Below are 16,882 nucleotides of genomic sequence, written 5' to 3' on the forward strand. Positions count from 1 at the left end.
CACCTTTTAAAAAGAAAAAAAGGAGATGAAATGAACCAATCTAAGTGTCTTGCCAGCAAATCCAATGCTTGTAGTTTGACACACATTGTAGCTGATCTAAAATACAAAATTGGGGTGGGATTTTTCATGCTAGAAGAGAAGTAAGAAGAGAAAAGTAATCTTGTCAAATATATAATTTTTTATATTTTATAGCTGTTGGGAATATTTTTTTAAAATAAATTAAAGCCCAATGTTGTTATATCACAATCAGAATAGAAGTTCTGACTGAATTACACTCCCCCTCGCTTTCCTAAGCAGTTCCTAGTTTTTGGCAGTAAGATGCTTCTAGCTCTAAATTATTTTTGCATTTCAGATTTATACAGAAATATGTATAAAGCAAATAAAGAAAAATGAAAATATATTCATGCAAGTGTTTCTGCCTATCACCTTTAATCTTTCATTCACTTTAAAATATGTGCTTCCCACAGAAGGGGTGGGGGAAGGGGGAGAGAGAGAGATCTATTTTTGCTTTATGTGATATAAAAGTAATTTGTTGCCATAGTAATATTTTTCCAACCCCAATGTTCTGAACACTGTAGTTGCTTCAGCTTTTGGGCAAACTGTAACCATCACCATACCCATTTAAAATGTCATGCTTCACTAACCTCTTCAGTTCAGCTTTGATTTCATCTTTCTGCTACACAATATTATTAAAAACAAATTAATTCAACCCAGATGTTTATGTCTATATGAACTTACTGGCAGAGTCCAATTTCAAATAATCATTTACTTCTATCTTGTTTAATTGAAGTTCATTGGAAACCGCAAGCTTCTCTAACACAAACACAGAAATAAAACCAAGCTGTACACAATGGGCCAAATTCCGAAGCCCATGCAACTTATGGAGGACAGATTTTGGCCTGGATTCGGCCTGGATTTATTTTCTAAGGGCTGTATCATCCTCTTGTAGACTACTCCTATGTAGGGATCAGGACAGGAGGAGTTAGCACTTCCACAACCTTGTCCCTTCCCTAAGGGAATAATGCTGGGGAAACGAGAAGTGGCCCTGTGGGTTAGCCTCTAGAACAAGCTCTGCACAGGAGATTTACTAGAGGCCAGATCATGCACACACGAGCTCCTGTCTCACCACTATGTGGAGTAGCTTTCACTGTTTTGTAAGGATAGGACATGTAGGGGCAGACACCAAAGGTCATCCTACATTTTGGAAGGTGGAGTTCTGAACCAGGTGGCGGAGCACAGGCTGCAGCAGGCTGAAGCCTACAGCAGCCTCTCATTGCTGTGTTTAATGAAAAATAATGTATTCATTAAATATAAACTATCTGTGCCTTAATAAGAACACCACAACTCCCTTGGTCCTTTCCAGCTCCTTTGCTGCACAGTTACAGTTGCCCATGCCATGATCTATCCCACCAGTCGCTTCCTCTCACCTCTCCCCCACACCTTGCATAAGGGGGTTTCCACACTGTCTGCATTAACTTATGTAGAAAAACAAATACAACTGGACTGAGGTAGGTGTGATACCACAGTAGACAGTAACCTCATTAGCTCTGCTTCTGTCAACCTGCAATTTACACACTGTGGAGCAGCACCCTATACTCCACCAAATGTTGAATCCCCCATTTGAAAGGGAAACTTTGTGTGTGTATATGTATGTGTGTGTTGGTCCTAAGAATTGTGCACATGCTATTGTGGGATTATTTTTGTTGTTGCTATATCATGTTACTTTCAATCTCACCCCTCAATTTGTTTGTCTCATCCATTGTTACATCTTGTCTTTTAGACCACAAGCTCTTTGGGACAGGGACTGCTGTTTGCTATATATGTTTGTCCAGAACATAGCACAACCAGTCCCTGACCTGGCTGGCTTATATGCAATATACTACAAAGTAAGTATTAAATAATATTACCTAGCATGTTCTGAGACACACTGATTGGATAATTTATTTCTTAAATTTAGCATACACTTTCTTAGTCCAGACATAAATTGTGTGTTTCGTATTTTATTTAAATTGGTACAGGCATGTTTAAGGTAGATAAGAAATACAAAATAATGTCTTTCAGATACTTTGTCCTCAATCTGAAACACTACATGCACTTTACATTTCAGAATGAAATTTACCTCAGATGACCTGCCCAGGGCTGATTCTCCACTGCCTTGCTCCTCCCTTGTGCAATCTTATACCAGTGTAAAGTGGCTGTAAAATGTTACCACACTGATCTGGGATATGATTGTCAGGAACAGCCAAGTCCAAGGGGAGAGAAAGGGCATGCCTGGAAAGCACTGCACCATTGCAACACGACTCTTCTTTGCTTCCCATGTCCTAGAGGGGCCCTAGGCAGCACATCATATGCTAACTTACACTGAGCCAGGGAGAGGACCCCCACGACAAAGCTCCTTTGTCTTCCTTGCAGGAGCGGAGTCACTGAGACTCAAGCCCCGTGGGTCTGCTTCTGAACACAACCAAAGTTTGCAAAATGTGCAGACCTTCCTCTGCAAACGCGGGCTAGCTGCTCCGCTAGTTTCCGAGCAGGCGTCGGGAGCAGACGCAGAGGGAGGGAAACTGATTTCCATTGTGGAAAGGAGTCACTGAAATTATGCCCCAAGCGGGGAGGGGAGCCGCTCGCTCCAGGGCCAAGGTCTGCTCGGGTGACGCTCGCGCGCCAGCCACCCTTTGCAGCCCCGACAGCGCGGCTTGGGCCACAGGCGTCACCCCCTGCTCCGAGCCGGGGAGCGGCTGGTGCCATCCGCCGGCGCCACTCGTGCACGTGCGGCGCTGGGACAGCCGCGGGGCCAGGCCACCCCGCCCTCCTTCGGGTGCGACCAGTCCGGGCCACGTGCCCCACACGACCCTGTGCACCGGCCGCTAGCGCACTCCCCCCGGCCACGCTGCAGCAAGTGCTGCGCTTCCCCTCACTTGACGCCGCTCCTCGCCCCTTCCCTTCCCCGCCCCGCACGCGGCGCCGTCCCAGCCCAGCCCAGCCCAGCGCGCTCTAGTCGCTGCGGCTACTCACCCCCGCTCCCTCCTGCCGCACTTCGGGCAGGCGCAGAGCTGCTCGGGGCCGGGGGCTGCCTGGCGGCGGCACAACACGCCTCGGGGGCCACGTGGGGCTCGCTCCCGGGGGGCCAGAGGCCAGTCTGTCTCCCTGGAGCCGCAGTCCGGCCGGCCAGCGCGGCGCCCCGCCTCCGCCCCAAACAACGCTGCTCTCCTAGGTTACGTGCTCGCTCGGGTCCCTGGTGGAGCCTTTTGTCCTGTGACTCACTGGTGCGGAGCCGCAGGCGCAGCAGCTGGTGTTGGGGGAGGGAGGCAGGGGTTCCCCGCCGGGGGAGCCCTACAGGGGATTCCCCCCACGGGCTGCCGAGCGGCCCGGGTCCGGCAGCTGCAGAGGGGCTCGGGAGAAGTGTCCTCCCCCGGCGGAATTCCCGCAGGTGACGCCGTGGGCGCGTTGATTTGTCTTTAGGAGCCCGTTGGGCCAGATCCCGCTGCCCTTAGTGTCGAACTTGACTCTGTGGGTAGCTGGGACCTGAGCCCACCCCCAGCTGACTCAGTCTGATCCCCTTCCCTCACTCTGGGGAGGTCTACAGGGTTGGAGTAAGGGTGGGAGAAGCTGACCTTTCATGTAATGCCCTGCCTTCAGATCCCTACGCCCCAGGAATGGCAGAGAAGTACCACAACTGCAAGTAATTTGGGGCTGAGGTATGTGGGAGCTCCAGGAGAGGCCTCCTTTCCTCCAGACAGCTGCAAAGATCACCCTCTCCCTGGCTGTGGGCAGAGAAGACAAAACTCCACAAATCCCCACGCAGAGTGTAGGATGGTGGGAGAGGAATGTCAGTTCTGTACCATTGCTCCCTTGTCCCCCCAGGCTGGTGCTAGCAGTTCTGATGTCCTAGCTGTGACAAAGGTACCACAACTTGGGTGGAAAGTCACCCCATATGACCAGCCTCCCCAGCTATATTGGCCAGGGACAGCTGAGTGAGAGCTCCACTGTAATGGTAGTTTCTGGCCCCTGCTGCTGTTGGCATGGGGGATGCCCTTAAAAGGGGCAGACGTGCCAGGAAAAGTTGTCTTGGTTATAGAGAGGGGCAGTTGAACCAGAGCCACCCCTAAAAATGTAGTGCAGTAGGCAGCCACCTATGCATCCTCGACCCCCACACTTGCCTCACATCCTGTGTAAACACTTGTACAGAGATGGGAACCTGTCTTGGTGGGGTGGGACAATCTGGAGTGGGAGGGGATAGGTACTGCATGCATCATCCTGCTTACAATTTTGCAGGGATTGATGTTCAGCTCATCTGTGAGAGAAGAAAGTTCCTGGCAGCACCACACCATTGGAGCCATGCCATCAATGAACAAAGGGTCATCAGGGTACCTAAAGACAGTTTGAAGGCACAGGGCCACTGCACAGGGGGCCTCTGGAAGGTCTCTCTAGATCCAGTGGAATCTATGGGTTTTGCAGGCCATTCTCTGGTCAGATTTGCAGATGAACAAACACTGCCTCCTCCCCCAACTAAAAATCTGCAACATTTCCCTCATGGGTTTTCTCGTAACACATGCAGATATTCTCTATCTGTATTATATGTAATATACGTGTTGCATATGCTACTAACTCCTCTAACATAAAAAAGTGCAAGTTTTGTGAGACTGACAGTATAAAACTGAGGTGGAGAAGGGATAGGTTAGGATTATTGGTGAGTGGGGGTTTGCCTGTCTGTTTTAAAGATCTCTCTTGACTTTTGTAGCCATTTATCTTTAACTGATTCTCTTCTTACTGCCGCAGCTGCAATGCTGTTGATTTGAGTGGAGTCACTTCTGATTTGCAGCTGTGCAAATGAGAGGCATATCAGGCCCCCTGTGTTGGTAGCACTGCCACCCACTTTGCATGTGTGTGAATGGCTACACAAGGTGCAAAACCATGATGAATCAGGCCTATAATTCACTTTGATATGTAACCCCCATTAGTGTTAGTTGTATTTTCCTTGTCCGTTAGGACGATTCTCCTCAAAACTGTAAAGGATAGTTGTGAATATAAAGGTGACTTTGCTGTATTAATAGCAATTATAGTTGTGGCACATGCTTTTTAGGATAAATGTAGAATGGCAAGGAACTGCTTAAATTATTTTTAATAGAGTATTAAAAAGAGAATGAGGAAACAATCATTATTTTAATTAATGCTTTAAAATATAAAAGAAGTAGGTTGTTAAAGTCAGTACAAAGCAAGGGAAATAGAAAAACAAAAGAACACCATAAAACAAAATACCCCTAACCTTAGCTACACAGGATAAAAAGGACAGGCAAATCAACTGTAGCATGTTGTACAGCAACATTGTGCATGTGGGCAGTGATCAAAGAGCTAGTGAATTCTTCTTAAGGAAGAATTATCTCTCTCTGTCCAGTGTTGGACAAAAATAAATATTTTGTTATTCTTTGCTGTGCTGGCAGGTGTCCCTTTCTGTTGGCAGAATGGTCCCTTGAGTAGGCTATTAGACTGATAGCCAGGAGACCTGAGCTGAATTCTCTGTTTTGCACGGACCTGCAAGTCATTTGACCTCTCCTAGTGATTCATTATCTTATAAGGTGCTTTGAGATCCGCAGAAGAAAAGTGCTTTATGTGAACTGTGTTATTATTATGGTATATTTGTTAAACAATCTGAGTCACATGAACCTGGTGTGGAGAAAGAGAGAATTATCTTTGACTAACAGCAGTAAAAAAATAACCAGGAAGACTATCTCCAGCAACAGCTCATTTGCATAAAAAAACCTTTAAAACCAACCACAAGAACAAACTGAAGAAACTCTGCATTTGCAGAAACAAATCAAACTGTCCAGGGAAATATATTTTTGCATGAAATATACAAACCCTACAGTAAATCCTTTGTATAAACTTCTTCATAGAACAACCAAGCAAATATACCAGAATAGGAAACAGAATATGTTTCTATTTCAGCATTTTTCATCAATAAATTAAAATAAATATTGATGTGTCAAAAAAGCCAGCAACTGCACCAAAGACAACAAAGTAAAGCCCAGTCCTGCAACTGCATGTGTATGTGTGGGACCCTTAGCTTCCATGGGGTTCTCTGTAGGTTCAGGGGATTCATCTGCAGTTGCAGAATCGGAGGCTAAATTCTGAGTGGCTCACCTGCCCTGTCATGTGGGATTTACAAGGGCTCAGACTGCAAACTCTTACTTTGGAGAGTAGTCCTGACCTCACATGAGTGGACTTTGTCTCCTTTCTTTGTCCTTGTTCTTCTCTTTCCTTCATTCTCTGTATATTTCTCTATTTTTGTCTTTCCCTCTTCTTTTTCCCCCCGTTCTCTCTTTTCTCTATATATTTGTTCTTTTTTTTTCTGTCTTTTTCTCCTCGTCTTTATTTTCTCCCTCCCTTCACTTTTTACCTGTTTTTGGTTTTTTCAAGGTCATCAAAATTCAACCTTTACAGTGGGACTCTGCGCGAATAAGGGCAACTCACCTGAGTACAAATATACAGGATCAGGTCCCAAGTTTCAGTCCTTGTTCCTGGGCTCCTTTTGTCTGGAGGCAATATAAAGAGTTACTGCTGTTGACCCCGGGAGAGGGTCTGGGATCATTTTAAATGCTTAAACTTTTTTAGATAGAAAACTTTCAACGTAAATAAAAACATCACTCTCTGTTTCCCTTCGCTGTGCACGTCTCTCATCTCCCACCCAGTTATAACGCCCTTCCCTGTGCACTTACCAAGTCTGCAAAAGTGGAGCTCTGCTTTGTTGAGACTCAGAAGGTCTTCCAGAGGAGGCTATTCCTGCCTTACATGCCAACCCAACTTAAACTTTGGGAAGCCACATTCTCAGAGTACGTGGGTGCAGCTCGACTAAAGTCAGTAGAACTATTCCTATTTACATCGGATGATATTGGTTCTCATGCTCATGGAAAAATCTGGAGAATTCACAAGTAGAAGCAGTTAAGGTGGAACATATGTTTCAAAGGAGTGCAGTGAATGCCTCAAAACACAATTACATTTTATTCACATAAATTCTTCAATTCAAAACAAAACAATAGAATGTCTGGAAATAAAAAGGGGATCCTGTCACTTCCCTGCTGACGTATAATCCTTCCTCACTCATTATCATCCCTTCCAATACACTTCCCACTCATTGTTAACTTTGACCCTTTGTTTTATAGTGGCAGTGTATTGTTAGATGTCTACTGTTCAATCTACTGTACAAAAGCACACTATATTTACCATGAATGGATACTTGAATAGAGAGATGATTAACAATAGATTTGAAACTTGAAGCACTATTTAAAAAATTGAGGTGTGTAACTTGCATGGCTGGTAAAACTGGTTTGAAAGGTGCCTGTACATCTTAGAAAAGGTATTGAAAAAGTTATCAAAATAAAGAGTAAAATATGTTTTCTGATCCTAATTTTTACTGTTCTGGAGATTTCATTTCTTAGCAGTGTATATGAGAGATGAAGTAAGTGAAATGTTTGTGGGGATGGTCACAGGACTTTGCTTATCTGGTAAAGGCCAAATCCAAAGCCCATTGTAGTCAATTGAAGGACTCCCATTCATTTCATTGAACTTTGGATCAGGGTATAAAAATCTTGCCATATTAGCAACTTTTGTACTGTACATAGAATATTATTATGGCATCAGCCCTGGCCCTTCTCCATCCTTGACACCCCTGGCTCAGACCCCTAGCTCCACTTCCTGATCATGACTCTGGCTCACCCATCATTGGCTTTGGCATTCAGCTTCTGAACCTTGGCTCTGACACTCTGCTGTCAATTGTGCCCCTGGAATTCCTGATCTTTGACTACAGCTCAGCTCTGCTGTAACCTCCAGGGACTGCCACCCTCATAGCTCTGACCATTAGGCTCAACAGCCCACATCCCAGTCATGACCCTGAAATCTACTGGAGGGAGGTCATGCAGCTGGGCCCAGACCATACCCTTCATGGGGATCTTGGAAGGGAGAAAACATTGGCTTGAACTTTAGACCATTTTATTTTTTGGCCTGGAGTCTATGTTACAAAATACGGGAACATCCTTGTGTCCAGAGTGCCAGCTCCTGGCACCCTGACCAGCAGAGAAAGCTCCCCTAGCCCCCTCCTGCTGGTGAGCATTCCCTTTGAATGCATTGGATGGAAATTGCTAGCCATATCGAAATTTGATGCACACTCTATACCCTGTGTTGAAGAATTATTTGACCAGCTAGATGAGGCAGAGTATGTTACCACTCTAGATCTGATCAAGGGGTATTGGCAGATCCCCCTCGCATCTGCTTATTGGGAGAAAACAGCCTTTCCCACTCCTTTTGTCTATTTTCAATTCCAGACAAAGCTGTTTGGATTACATGAGACCTCGGTCATATTCCAGTGACTGACGGACTAGGTCCTCTGCCCCCTTAAAGGCTATGCCACCACATACCTAGAAGATGTTGTAATCCATAGTCAAACCTGGAAAGACCATCTAAAACATATTAACTACCATGCTCCAGTCCCTCAAGGTGGCTGGCCTAACAGCAAGTCCCACTAAATGTCCTCTAGGCAAAAATGAGACAATCTACCTCAGATACACTTTGGGAAAGGCAAGGTGTGACCTTTGGTGGGTAAGGTTTAAGCCTTCCAGACTTGCCCCATGCCAACCTCAAAGAAACAGTATGCTGCTTCTTAGGACTGGCCGGGTACAACTGATGGTTTATTCCAGGCTTCTCGACCATTGTGGCCTCTCCTACAGATCTCCTTAAAACAGTAGTCCAAAGAAGATCTAGTGGACCAATGCTTGTGAAGAGGCCTTTCAAACCCTGAAAGCACACCTCTGTAGAGAACCAGTCTGGTATAGCACCAACTTCGTGACCAAATTCCTGCTACAGACTGATGTCCCTGAGGCTAGATTAGGGGCTGTTTTATCTCAGGTAGTGGAAGGCAAAGAGCGCTCCATCTTCTACCTGAGTAGAAAAATATACCAAGGGGGAAGGCTTATTCCGCAATCAAAAAACTGTTTGCTGTGAAGTGGGCAATGGACTCCCTCTGATTCTACCTTCTTGGCAATCATTTAACCTTAGTCACTGACCATGTCCCATTCCATTGGCTCCATGCCATGAAGGACACCAACCGCCGAATTATAAGGTGGTAACTGTCCCTCCAGCCCTTCTCCTTCTGCATCCAGTGCAGGACCACAAGAGCCCACCTGAATACTGATGTTTTAGGGGGAATGGGGAAGAGGGAGAGGGATGTATCTGTAATGAGGTCGGGATGGGGATGTGTGATGGGGCAGAGAGGTCCCACACCAGCGGAAAAGGCGTTCAGGGGAGCCGTTGGGCCCAGCTAGCCTCCCCCCATCCCACTATGCTTGCAGCCAATGCCCAGCTTGGAGAGGGAATAAAAGGAGAGAGCCAAGCTGCATTCAGGGCTGTCGACTGGCCAAGAAAGAGAACAGATCTTTGCCTCTCTGCCTGAAGGGAGCTTCACTTGTGGAGTTGTGGAGATAGGCCTGGTAGCTGGAGCAGCCACTGGGCAGGAACAGTGATACTCCAAGGAGCAAGCCGCACTCAAAGCAGAGACTGTTTGGGAACCAAGCCTGAAGAAAAGGGCATGAAGGCCCCTCGTCCCCACGGAAAACTGGGGGATGGCACAGTAGTGAGTTACATGTGTTTTTGTGTTGTAGAACATTTTTCAACTGAGCCTCTTGACCCTGCTTAGAAGGGGATATGACTGAAGAGACAATTAGCCAGTGGGCTGGAGTTTACCTCAGTGGACACCAGCAACAGAGACTTCCTCCCCCACCCTCAGGAGACCTCAGGCCACATCAGTGTGCCTGGAAAGTCCACAACAGGGCACTGCTCCAGTCACACCATACATTTACTGATTGAAATGCCAGGTAAATTTTACTGTTATTTTGACCTGGATTGAAGTCAGGTTAACTGGTCTATAATTACCCATGTGATCCTGCTTGTCCTTGAATATTAGCACAATATTAGTGCTCTTTTGGAATTTCCCCAGAATTCCAAGATCTTTTAAAAATTATCAGCAGGCCGCAGATCTCCTCAGCAAATTCTTTTAGGACTTTTTGGGTGGTGCAATTTATCTGGGCCTGCTGATTTTGAAATGTTTATCCCTGCTAGATTCTGCTTAATGTGCTCCTCACTTACTAATGGTCTGGAAAGTAGTTTGTTATCATGTGATACAAGTACATCATCCTGCTTTCCAAATACAGAACAGAAATATTTATTGAACACATCTGCTTTTTCTGCATCATTGTTAACAATTCATCACATTAACTGTATGTTATCCTATTAATAAGGCTGGTGTCATTCACTGTGGAAGTTTTGTGGTATGTAATGAATGAGGCATGGGTCCAGTATAAGAAGATGGTCTTGTGTGTAAGACATTCTCTGGCTCCCAAAAGATCTGGGTTTTATTCCTGATTCTGCCACATACTTTCAGGGTGACCTAGGGTGAGTTACAGCTCCTGATGCCTCATTTCCACATCTGTGACACAGGGATAACAATTCCTGGCCTCCCAGGAGAGCTGTGAGGATAAATTAATCATTTGTCCATGTTACTGAGGCCAAGGTTTCTCTCTTGCTCTCTGTTTCCACTCTCTCTGCCTGCCACATCAAATCCATGCAAACTCATCTGCTACCCTTTGGGACCTCCACTTTCCCCCTCTCTTTTCCTAAAACACTCTGTCTTCCGTTCTGTTACCCTCAAAATATAATTCTGTGCTCTCTCCCATCTTCCAAAACCCACCTTTGACTTCAGCTGCTGCCTCAGCTCACTTCTTCTCTTTCTCTCTAAATCTATCAAACATGCTGTTTACAATCATCGTCATGCATTCCCATCTTCCAGCTCCATCACGGTTCCCCTTCAGTTTGACTTCTTCCTTCTTCAGTCCACTACAACTGCTCTCATTGAGATCTCAAACACCCTATATTGGCTAAATCTTAGGGCTCAGTGACCTCAGGCTACGTGGTCCTCTCTGTAGCTTTTGACACATATACCCTAACTCATAGAATCTTGTCCTTCCTTGCTTTGCATAGCTGTCTTCTGGTTCTTCTCCCTTCCTCGTCTGACCTTCACTTTATCATTTCCTAACTTTGCAATTGTAATGTTCTTTTAATATAGGTTTTTTGTATGGAATTTGATAGACAAAGAAACTGGAAATTTGCAAGTACCTAGCCAAATCCAGGGCAGCTTTTCCCCCTTTGATTGATAAGTTCAATGTTTGTGTCCTTCTTACATTTCAGGTCCTCTTGACTGCAGTAAAACTCATTCTGAATAGTTCAATGGGCAAGATACAAAGTCTGTCGATGATCCGTTGGGTCAGATTTAATCATAAAGTGTGCCCAGCGGTGTCCTTTTGAGCAAAAGTGACCTTTTCAGTCACAGCACAGTATAATATTTGCATATTTGCAGGCAATGAATAAATGAGTAGATTGATTTGGGAGTATCTTTGTCACTGAGTACAATCCCACCAGAAAACCTATAGGAGTGGATGTAATGTCTTCAGAAAAGTCTTCACAGTTAGATCTCTCTTGTGATTTATATACAGATTTATGTTTATAACAGAAGCTGTTATTAGCACATTATCTTTTTCCTGATACACAATTAAATTAGCTCAAAATACTTATAATATTAGGGGAAAGGTGACTACATAAGACCCTGAGCTGCTAGAAGCTTTATCCATTTATTACAAATTTGTCTTCAGTATGATAGCTAATGATATGAAAAGAGAACGCAAAAGCATCTCATACTGCTAAAATGGCAGGGATACAATTTCAATATTAGGATAAGCTTCTCCTCAGCAGAGCTTTTACACTGTTTTCTGTTGATATAACAGAGTCCTCTGACACCCTAGTGGCAGGAGGTATATCCAATTACCTTCTTACTATGTTTTTCACCATTTGATAAATCCATTGATTTTTTAACAGGCAGCCTGATTGCCTGGTAGGATATCTCATATCCTAAAGTTCCTAAGTGCATAAAAAAGAAATGTCACTGCTTAGTCTGCTTGTGAAAAACGTTAGTTGATTTATTTTACTTTATTTTTATTTTGGTAGTATTCTAGTATTGCAGTCAGCAACCTGACCCAAATTTCAACAAATCAAAGAAAACACAATGGCTTTAAAATCTGCCCTCATGATTTATAATGCTGCACATAGGTAGATACTAGAACTTGAACAATTCAATAAATCACAAAGCTATAAACTATGCCTTTTAGAAAATGCATCTTCTTATAATCAGTGTGATGGAAAAGACCTGATTGGTGGTAAGAACACATTCATTCATTATCTTTTATTATGTTTTCAGGCTATACTTACTATATTGTAAAATCATTATCCTCTGAACAAGTAGCATAGCAATCTGAACCCAAAACATCAGCAGGCTGCCAATTTTAAAGCCCTCCAAGCAATAGCACACCGTGGTATAATAACCTTTCCTGGAATTTATTTTTTAAATGATCTTTTCCTTGTCTTCTATCTTACTGAAATAACAACTCAGAAGAGGTAACCACACTGGCAGTGAATGCAAGAATCTTGATTAATGATGACAATTATTTGGAACAAGCCATATTGAACAACAACTGCCTTTTTAGGCATTGTGACTGACTCCTGGAATTACATTTGAAAGGAGTGCAACAGAAATCAAGTTTGACCTCAGCGTGTGTATATACGTAGTCACTGGAATGGAATTCAAGGCTCAAGGGTTGATGGTGAAGTCAATGGATTGTACCAATGTAACTAAGAGCAGACTTCAGCCCCTAGAATATACTGAACAATTCACATTGAAAATCCTGTCATGAATCAGGCAAAACCAAAATGTAACATTTACCGAGACATAATTCAGTCAGCAGAGAGGAATTGGCCATTTTCAGTATTAGAATTTTGGTTTCCTTTTGTATTCTAGTATGAATTTATTTTTAAAAAGACTTTAGTGAAAAAGTATTAATATGATTGCCTGTTAAAAAGTGTTTTTATTTTATTAATTGTAAATGTTGATATAGTGTTATTTGTATTAGAGTAGTAGCTAGAGGCCCCAACTCAAACTGAGTGAAAAGCAAAATTTGTGTCCCACAGGAAATTCTGATAACAAACCTTTTGTTTCAAGTCAGTTCAACATTAAACTGCATTTTCCTTTGGAAAATGGCCTCATGGAATTGTTCTTCAGATTTCCTGATGCCCCCCATTTTTCTTCATGGGCCAGGTGCTCTGACAGGACTACATCTCCCATGATGCACCTGCAAACATGTGACTCCCATGAAGCACCAGGCTGCTTATTCAGAGTAAAATCAGTACTACACTATGGGATATGTTGTCTGGCTAGGAAGCCCAGCCAATGAGAGAGAATGAGGCCCTAATTATAATGATGCAGTGCGCAACAGTGGGTAATGCAGGTTAAAGTCAAACTGACTTGAAATGAAATATTTTGGGGTCAGTTCAGCAAAGCATAATATTTTGATGAGGATCAAACTATCCTGAAAGGAAATATTTTATTTCAATTTTCTGATGGAAAATTGAACATGTTGGCAACATCTAAATTTTTCTGCAGAAAATTTTTATTTTGCAGAAACTCCATCTGCCATCAAGAAATCATTCTGTTGGAAGATTCATGATCATGACCAGTTCTAGCTTCATCTGAGATCAGTGCCCCATTGTACTACATGCTGTACAAATCTAAATAGACAACACAGACATTGTGGGAGAAAGTTAAGTGTTGTCACCATTTTACAGATGTTTAAGTTTAAGGGCTTGATGCTGCACCATTAAAGCGAATGTCAGTTTTTCCTTTGATTTGAATGGAAGCAGGATCAAGCCGTAAGTTATTTGTCCAAACAGTAAGTCTGTGGTAAAGTCAGCAATTTGAGCCCAAATCTCCTGAGTCCCAGTGCAAATGCTTTAATCACAAGATCATACATTTTCTCTAATAAAATTTATTTTTGTTTTGCATCAATACAAAAATATCACAGAACACTTTATAGCTAATCATCATCTACTGGAGATGGTAGTGAAGTATGTAAATTACATCATGGATAACATCTGTATATATGGAACAGAGGTGAGAAGTTTACAAAATATACTAATATTTGAAAGAGAACCTCTTTTCAGTTAAAACTATTTAAGGGCTGCCTGCCCATCACTTCTGATTGTCTGTTTAGTCACTTGAAGCTCTGATACCTGTGGGCCCAGCTCTGCAAGTGGTATATATTGGCATAGCTCCATTGACTTCACTTAAAACACAGAGGTAGTGGGGGTGAGGGTTCAATTCCTTTTCAACACAAAAGATGTAGGAATATACTTATTGTTTGGTGCATCTTAAATACACTGTCATGCAAATAGAATTACATATAATTTCAGACTCTTATATTCTGAGGACTGTGTCTCAAGTGTAATATTGTTGAAGGCTTGGAGGAGCCTTCGTGCTTATTACAGTGTAGGTTATTTGATATATTCAATTTATAATATAGACATTATTATGAAAATACAACTTCAATATATTTTTGTCAACAAGGACTCCCTAAAGTCTACTCTAGTTGTATTTTATCAATAGCAAAGAGTAATACTGGAGTTGAAACAACTGAACTTGTCTGTATTTTCTCTAATTTCTAAGAGATGGTGTTTATGTCAAACAGATTAGATCTCACATATGTTGATGAACTACGCTTAGTGAGGATGTTGAAAATTTACAATAATTTAAAAAAATGTTTTATTAATGCTTCCTCTCCAGAGTGTAAACATGCCCGATTTAAAAATCATGCAGCTGCTCCTGCATTTGAAGCTACTGAAAATTTATGATTTCTTTTCCTTTCATTTTTAACAAAATTCTTGGCAGTGCTAGGAATGAAATTGTTATTCTTGCAGCAATATTACATTTGAGACACAGTCCTCAGAATATAAGGGTCTGATATACAATTCTATTTGCGTGACAGTGTATTTAAGGTAAAATGTTTACTTCATTAAGACAAATTGTTGTTAATGCAATGTTAAAGTTGAATAGATCAGCAATCAGGAAATATAGAAGTTAAGATTGAATATTTAGAGTCAGATTCTCCATCTTGCATGAGGTCCATTCAGGTGCATAGGAGAGGTAGGACTGTCAGAAGGTGGTTTGCAGCTCTCTGAGCCTGAACTACCTGGCTCCAGTGCAAATTAGACCTGGAGGGATGTCATTGACATAAGGTTTCTCAGGGAGCTGGATCCCTGAAACTGCTCTAATTTACACCATTGAATTAAATGGTTTCTAGTGGGCCAGAGGATGTCAGAAGGGTGCTGAATAAATGTGTTAGCTGAATGTATGTTGCTAGGGTCTGGAGGAGACGACATGCCTCTTGTCCAGGCTAGCACAACATGAGTCTTCTCCAAAGCCTGTTGAAGTCAATGGGAGTCTTTCCAATGACTTCAGTGGGCTTTGAACCTTCCCTTATGCCAAAATCTATCCATCGGCTGCTCACAAAAGTTAGTGCTTTCTGATGTAAGTTTAATGTGTTTTGCATGTAAGCTCAACAGTGTATTGTCACATGTACAATATTGTATCATTTATTGTATTTTTTCCTACTGTGATTTACACAGGTCAATTATTTCCTTGGGCCAGAGAGAATGAGAATGACTCTGAAGCCTGTTGGTTAGTGCATCCATATGAGACCCAGGGTCCAGTCCCCCTGCTCCAATCACTCTTTAATTATTTTTCCACAGTGGAACAGCTTCAACAGGGGAGAGTGAGGAAGCTCTATATCAGAATATCCCATGGTTAGCAGTTAGAGCATTCTCCTGAGAGGAGGGAAGCCCCTGTTCAAATCCTTTCTCCCCCTCAGACAGATAGGGGAATTGAGCCTGGATCTCCCACCTCCCAAGTGAGTGCTCTAAACATGGGGCTAAAAGTTACAAGGTGGGAACCACCTCTTCCTCCTCCTTCTCTGGACGCTGTCAGGTAGACGGCTTCTGAGCTTGCCTGCCAAATGGGGCCCCGCACACAAGATAGGTGGGCAAATGCCTGTCTTCCCCTGGTCCATGGATCACACTGGAGTTTAGGAGAGACAAATGTCTGAGTGCCTTGCGTGGGGCAGCAGTTTATCTCTGTAGGTTTTAAGTGCTTAAGCCCCAGATTTAGGTGCCTTACTGCCTTTGTGAATCTGGGTCTGAGCAACTTCAGGCCCTGCCCACAAGTGGAGGAACAGGAGTCACAGAACTGACACGTTCATTTTCTGGTGTTGGTCTTCTGCTTGGGCACCTCCCTTTTGACTCATTCACGCTACAGATTGTGTAGGATTTGGCGGCCTTGCCTTGAAGGATCAGAAGGGGTTATTATAGTTGACTATGTTCAAATGAGAGAAAAAAAAAGAAAACAAAAGTGTGTGTGGGTGGGAGGGGGAAATATGAAAGACAAGCTAGAGTCAGGCCTCACATACTGACAGAGTGAGGACTGAGGGCAGGTCTACACTGCCAGCAAAATTTGGTGGCAGTCAACGGGAGTTACTCAAGCTATGCATAGTAGCTCATGTAACTCCCGTCGACTTTGTAACTTCCCTTTAGCACGCCGTCTCCACTGCGCTGTGCTGATGGGAATGGGTACCCGTCGACACAGCGCTAGACTCTTTGGGGAGGTGGTTTTATTAGATCGACTTCTGGATTGATTGAACGTGTCTTCACTGCTGCTCAGTTGAACTGGAAAAATTGATCTGATGGCAGCGAATTTGCCGCCGTCAGTGTGTACATAGTCTGACTTCTAAATTAGTGCTTGAAGAAATGTGGATAACTGACCTTGTGCCTGAATGAGGGACGGATGATCAAGGGAGGGACCCACAACCATTGCCAAAAAAATACATCAGTAATTAAATGTCCTTTACAGATTGTGAGCTCAATCTGCCATACTTACTCACATGAGGAAATCTTTAATGGGATTACA

The 16,882-nt window shown here is 43.3% G+C and overlaps 1 protein-coding gene across 2 annotated transcripts in view; it reads right to left on the reverse strand.

Annotated features, from left to right (window-relative positions):
• LOC137163000 (probable tRNA methyltransferase 9B) overlaps positions 1 to 3,397 on the reverse strand; it is an 80,841-nt gene extending 77,444 nt beyond the window's left edge. For both annotated transcript variants that reach the window (XM_067562981.1, XM_067562982.1), the window contains exon 1: positions 3,013 to 3,397. The gene's annotated coding sequence lies outside the window, so the exon portion shown is untranslated. The remainder of the gene's footprint in view (positions 1 to 3,012) is intronic.
• Between the last annotated feature and the right edge of the window lie 13,485 nt (positions 3,398 to 16,882).

Source organism: Emydura macquarii, unplaced genomic scaffold, assembly GCF_026122565.2.
Source record: "Emydura macquarii macquarii isolate MOO-44397 ecotype Brisbane River unplaced genomic scaffold, CSIRO-AGI_Emac_v2 contig_2473, whole genome shotgun sequence".
In the NCBI taxonomy this organism is placed as follows: domain Eukaryota; kingdom Metazoa; phylum Chordata; order Testudines; family Chelidae; genus Emydura; species Emydura macquarii.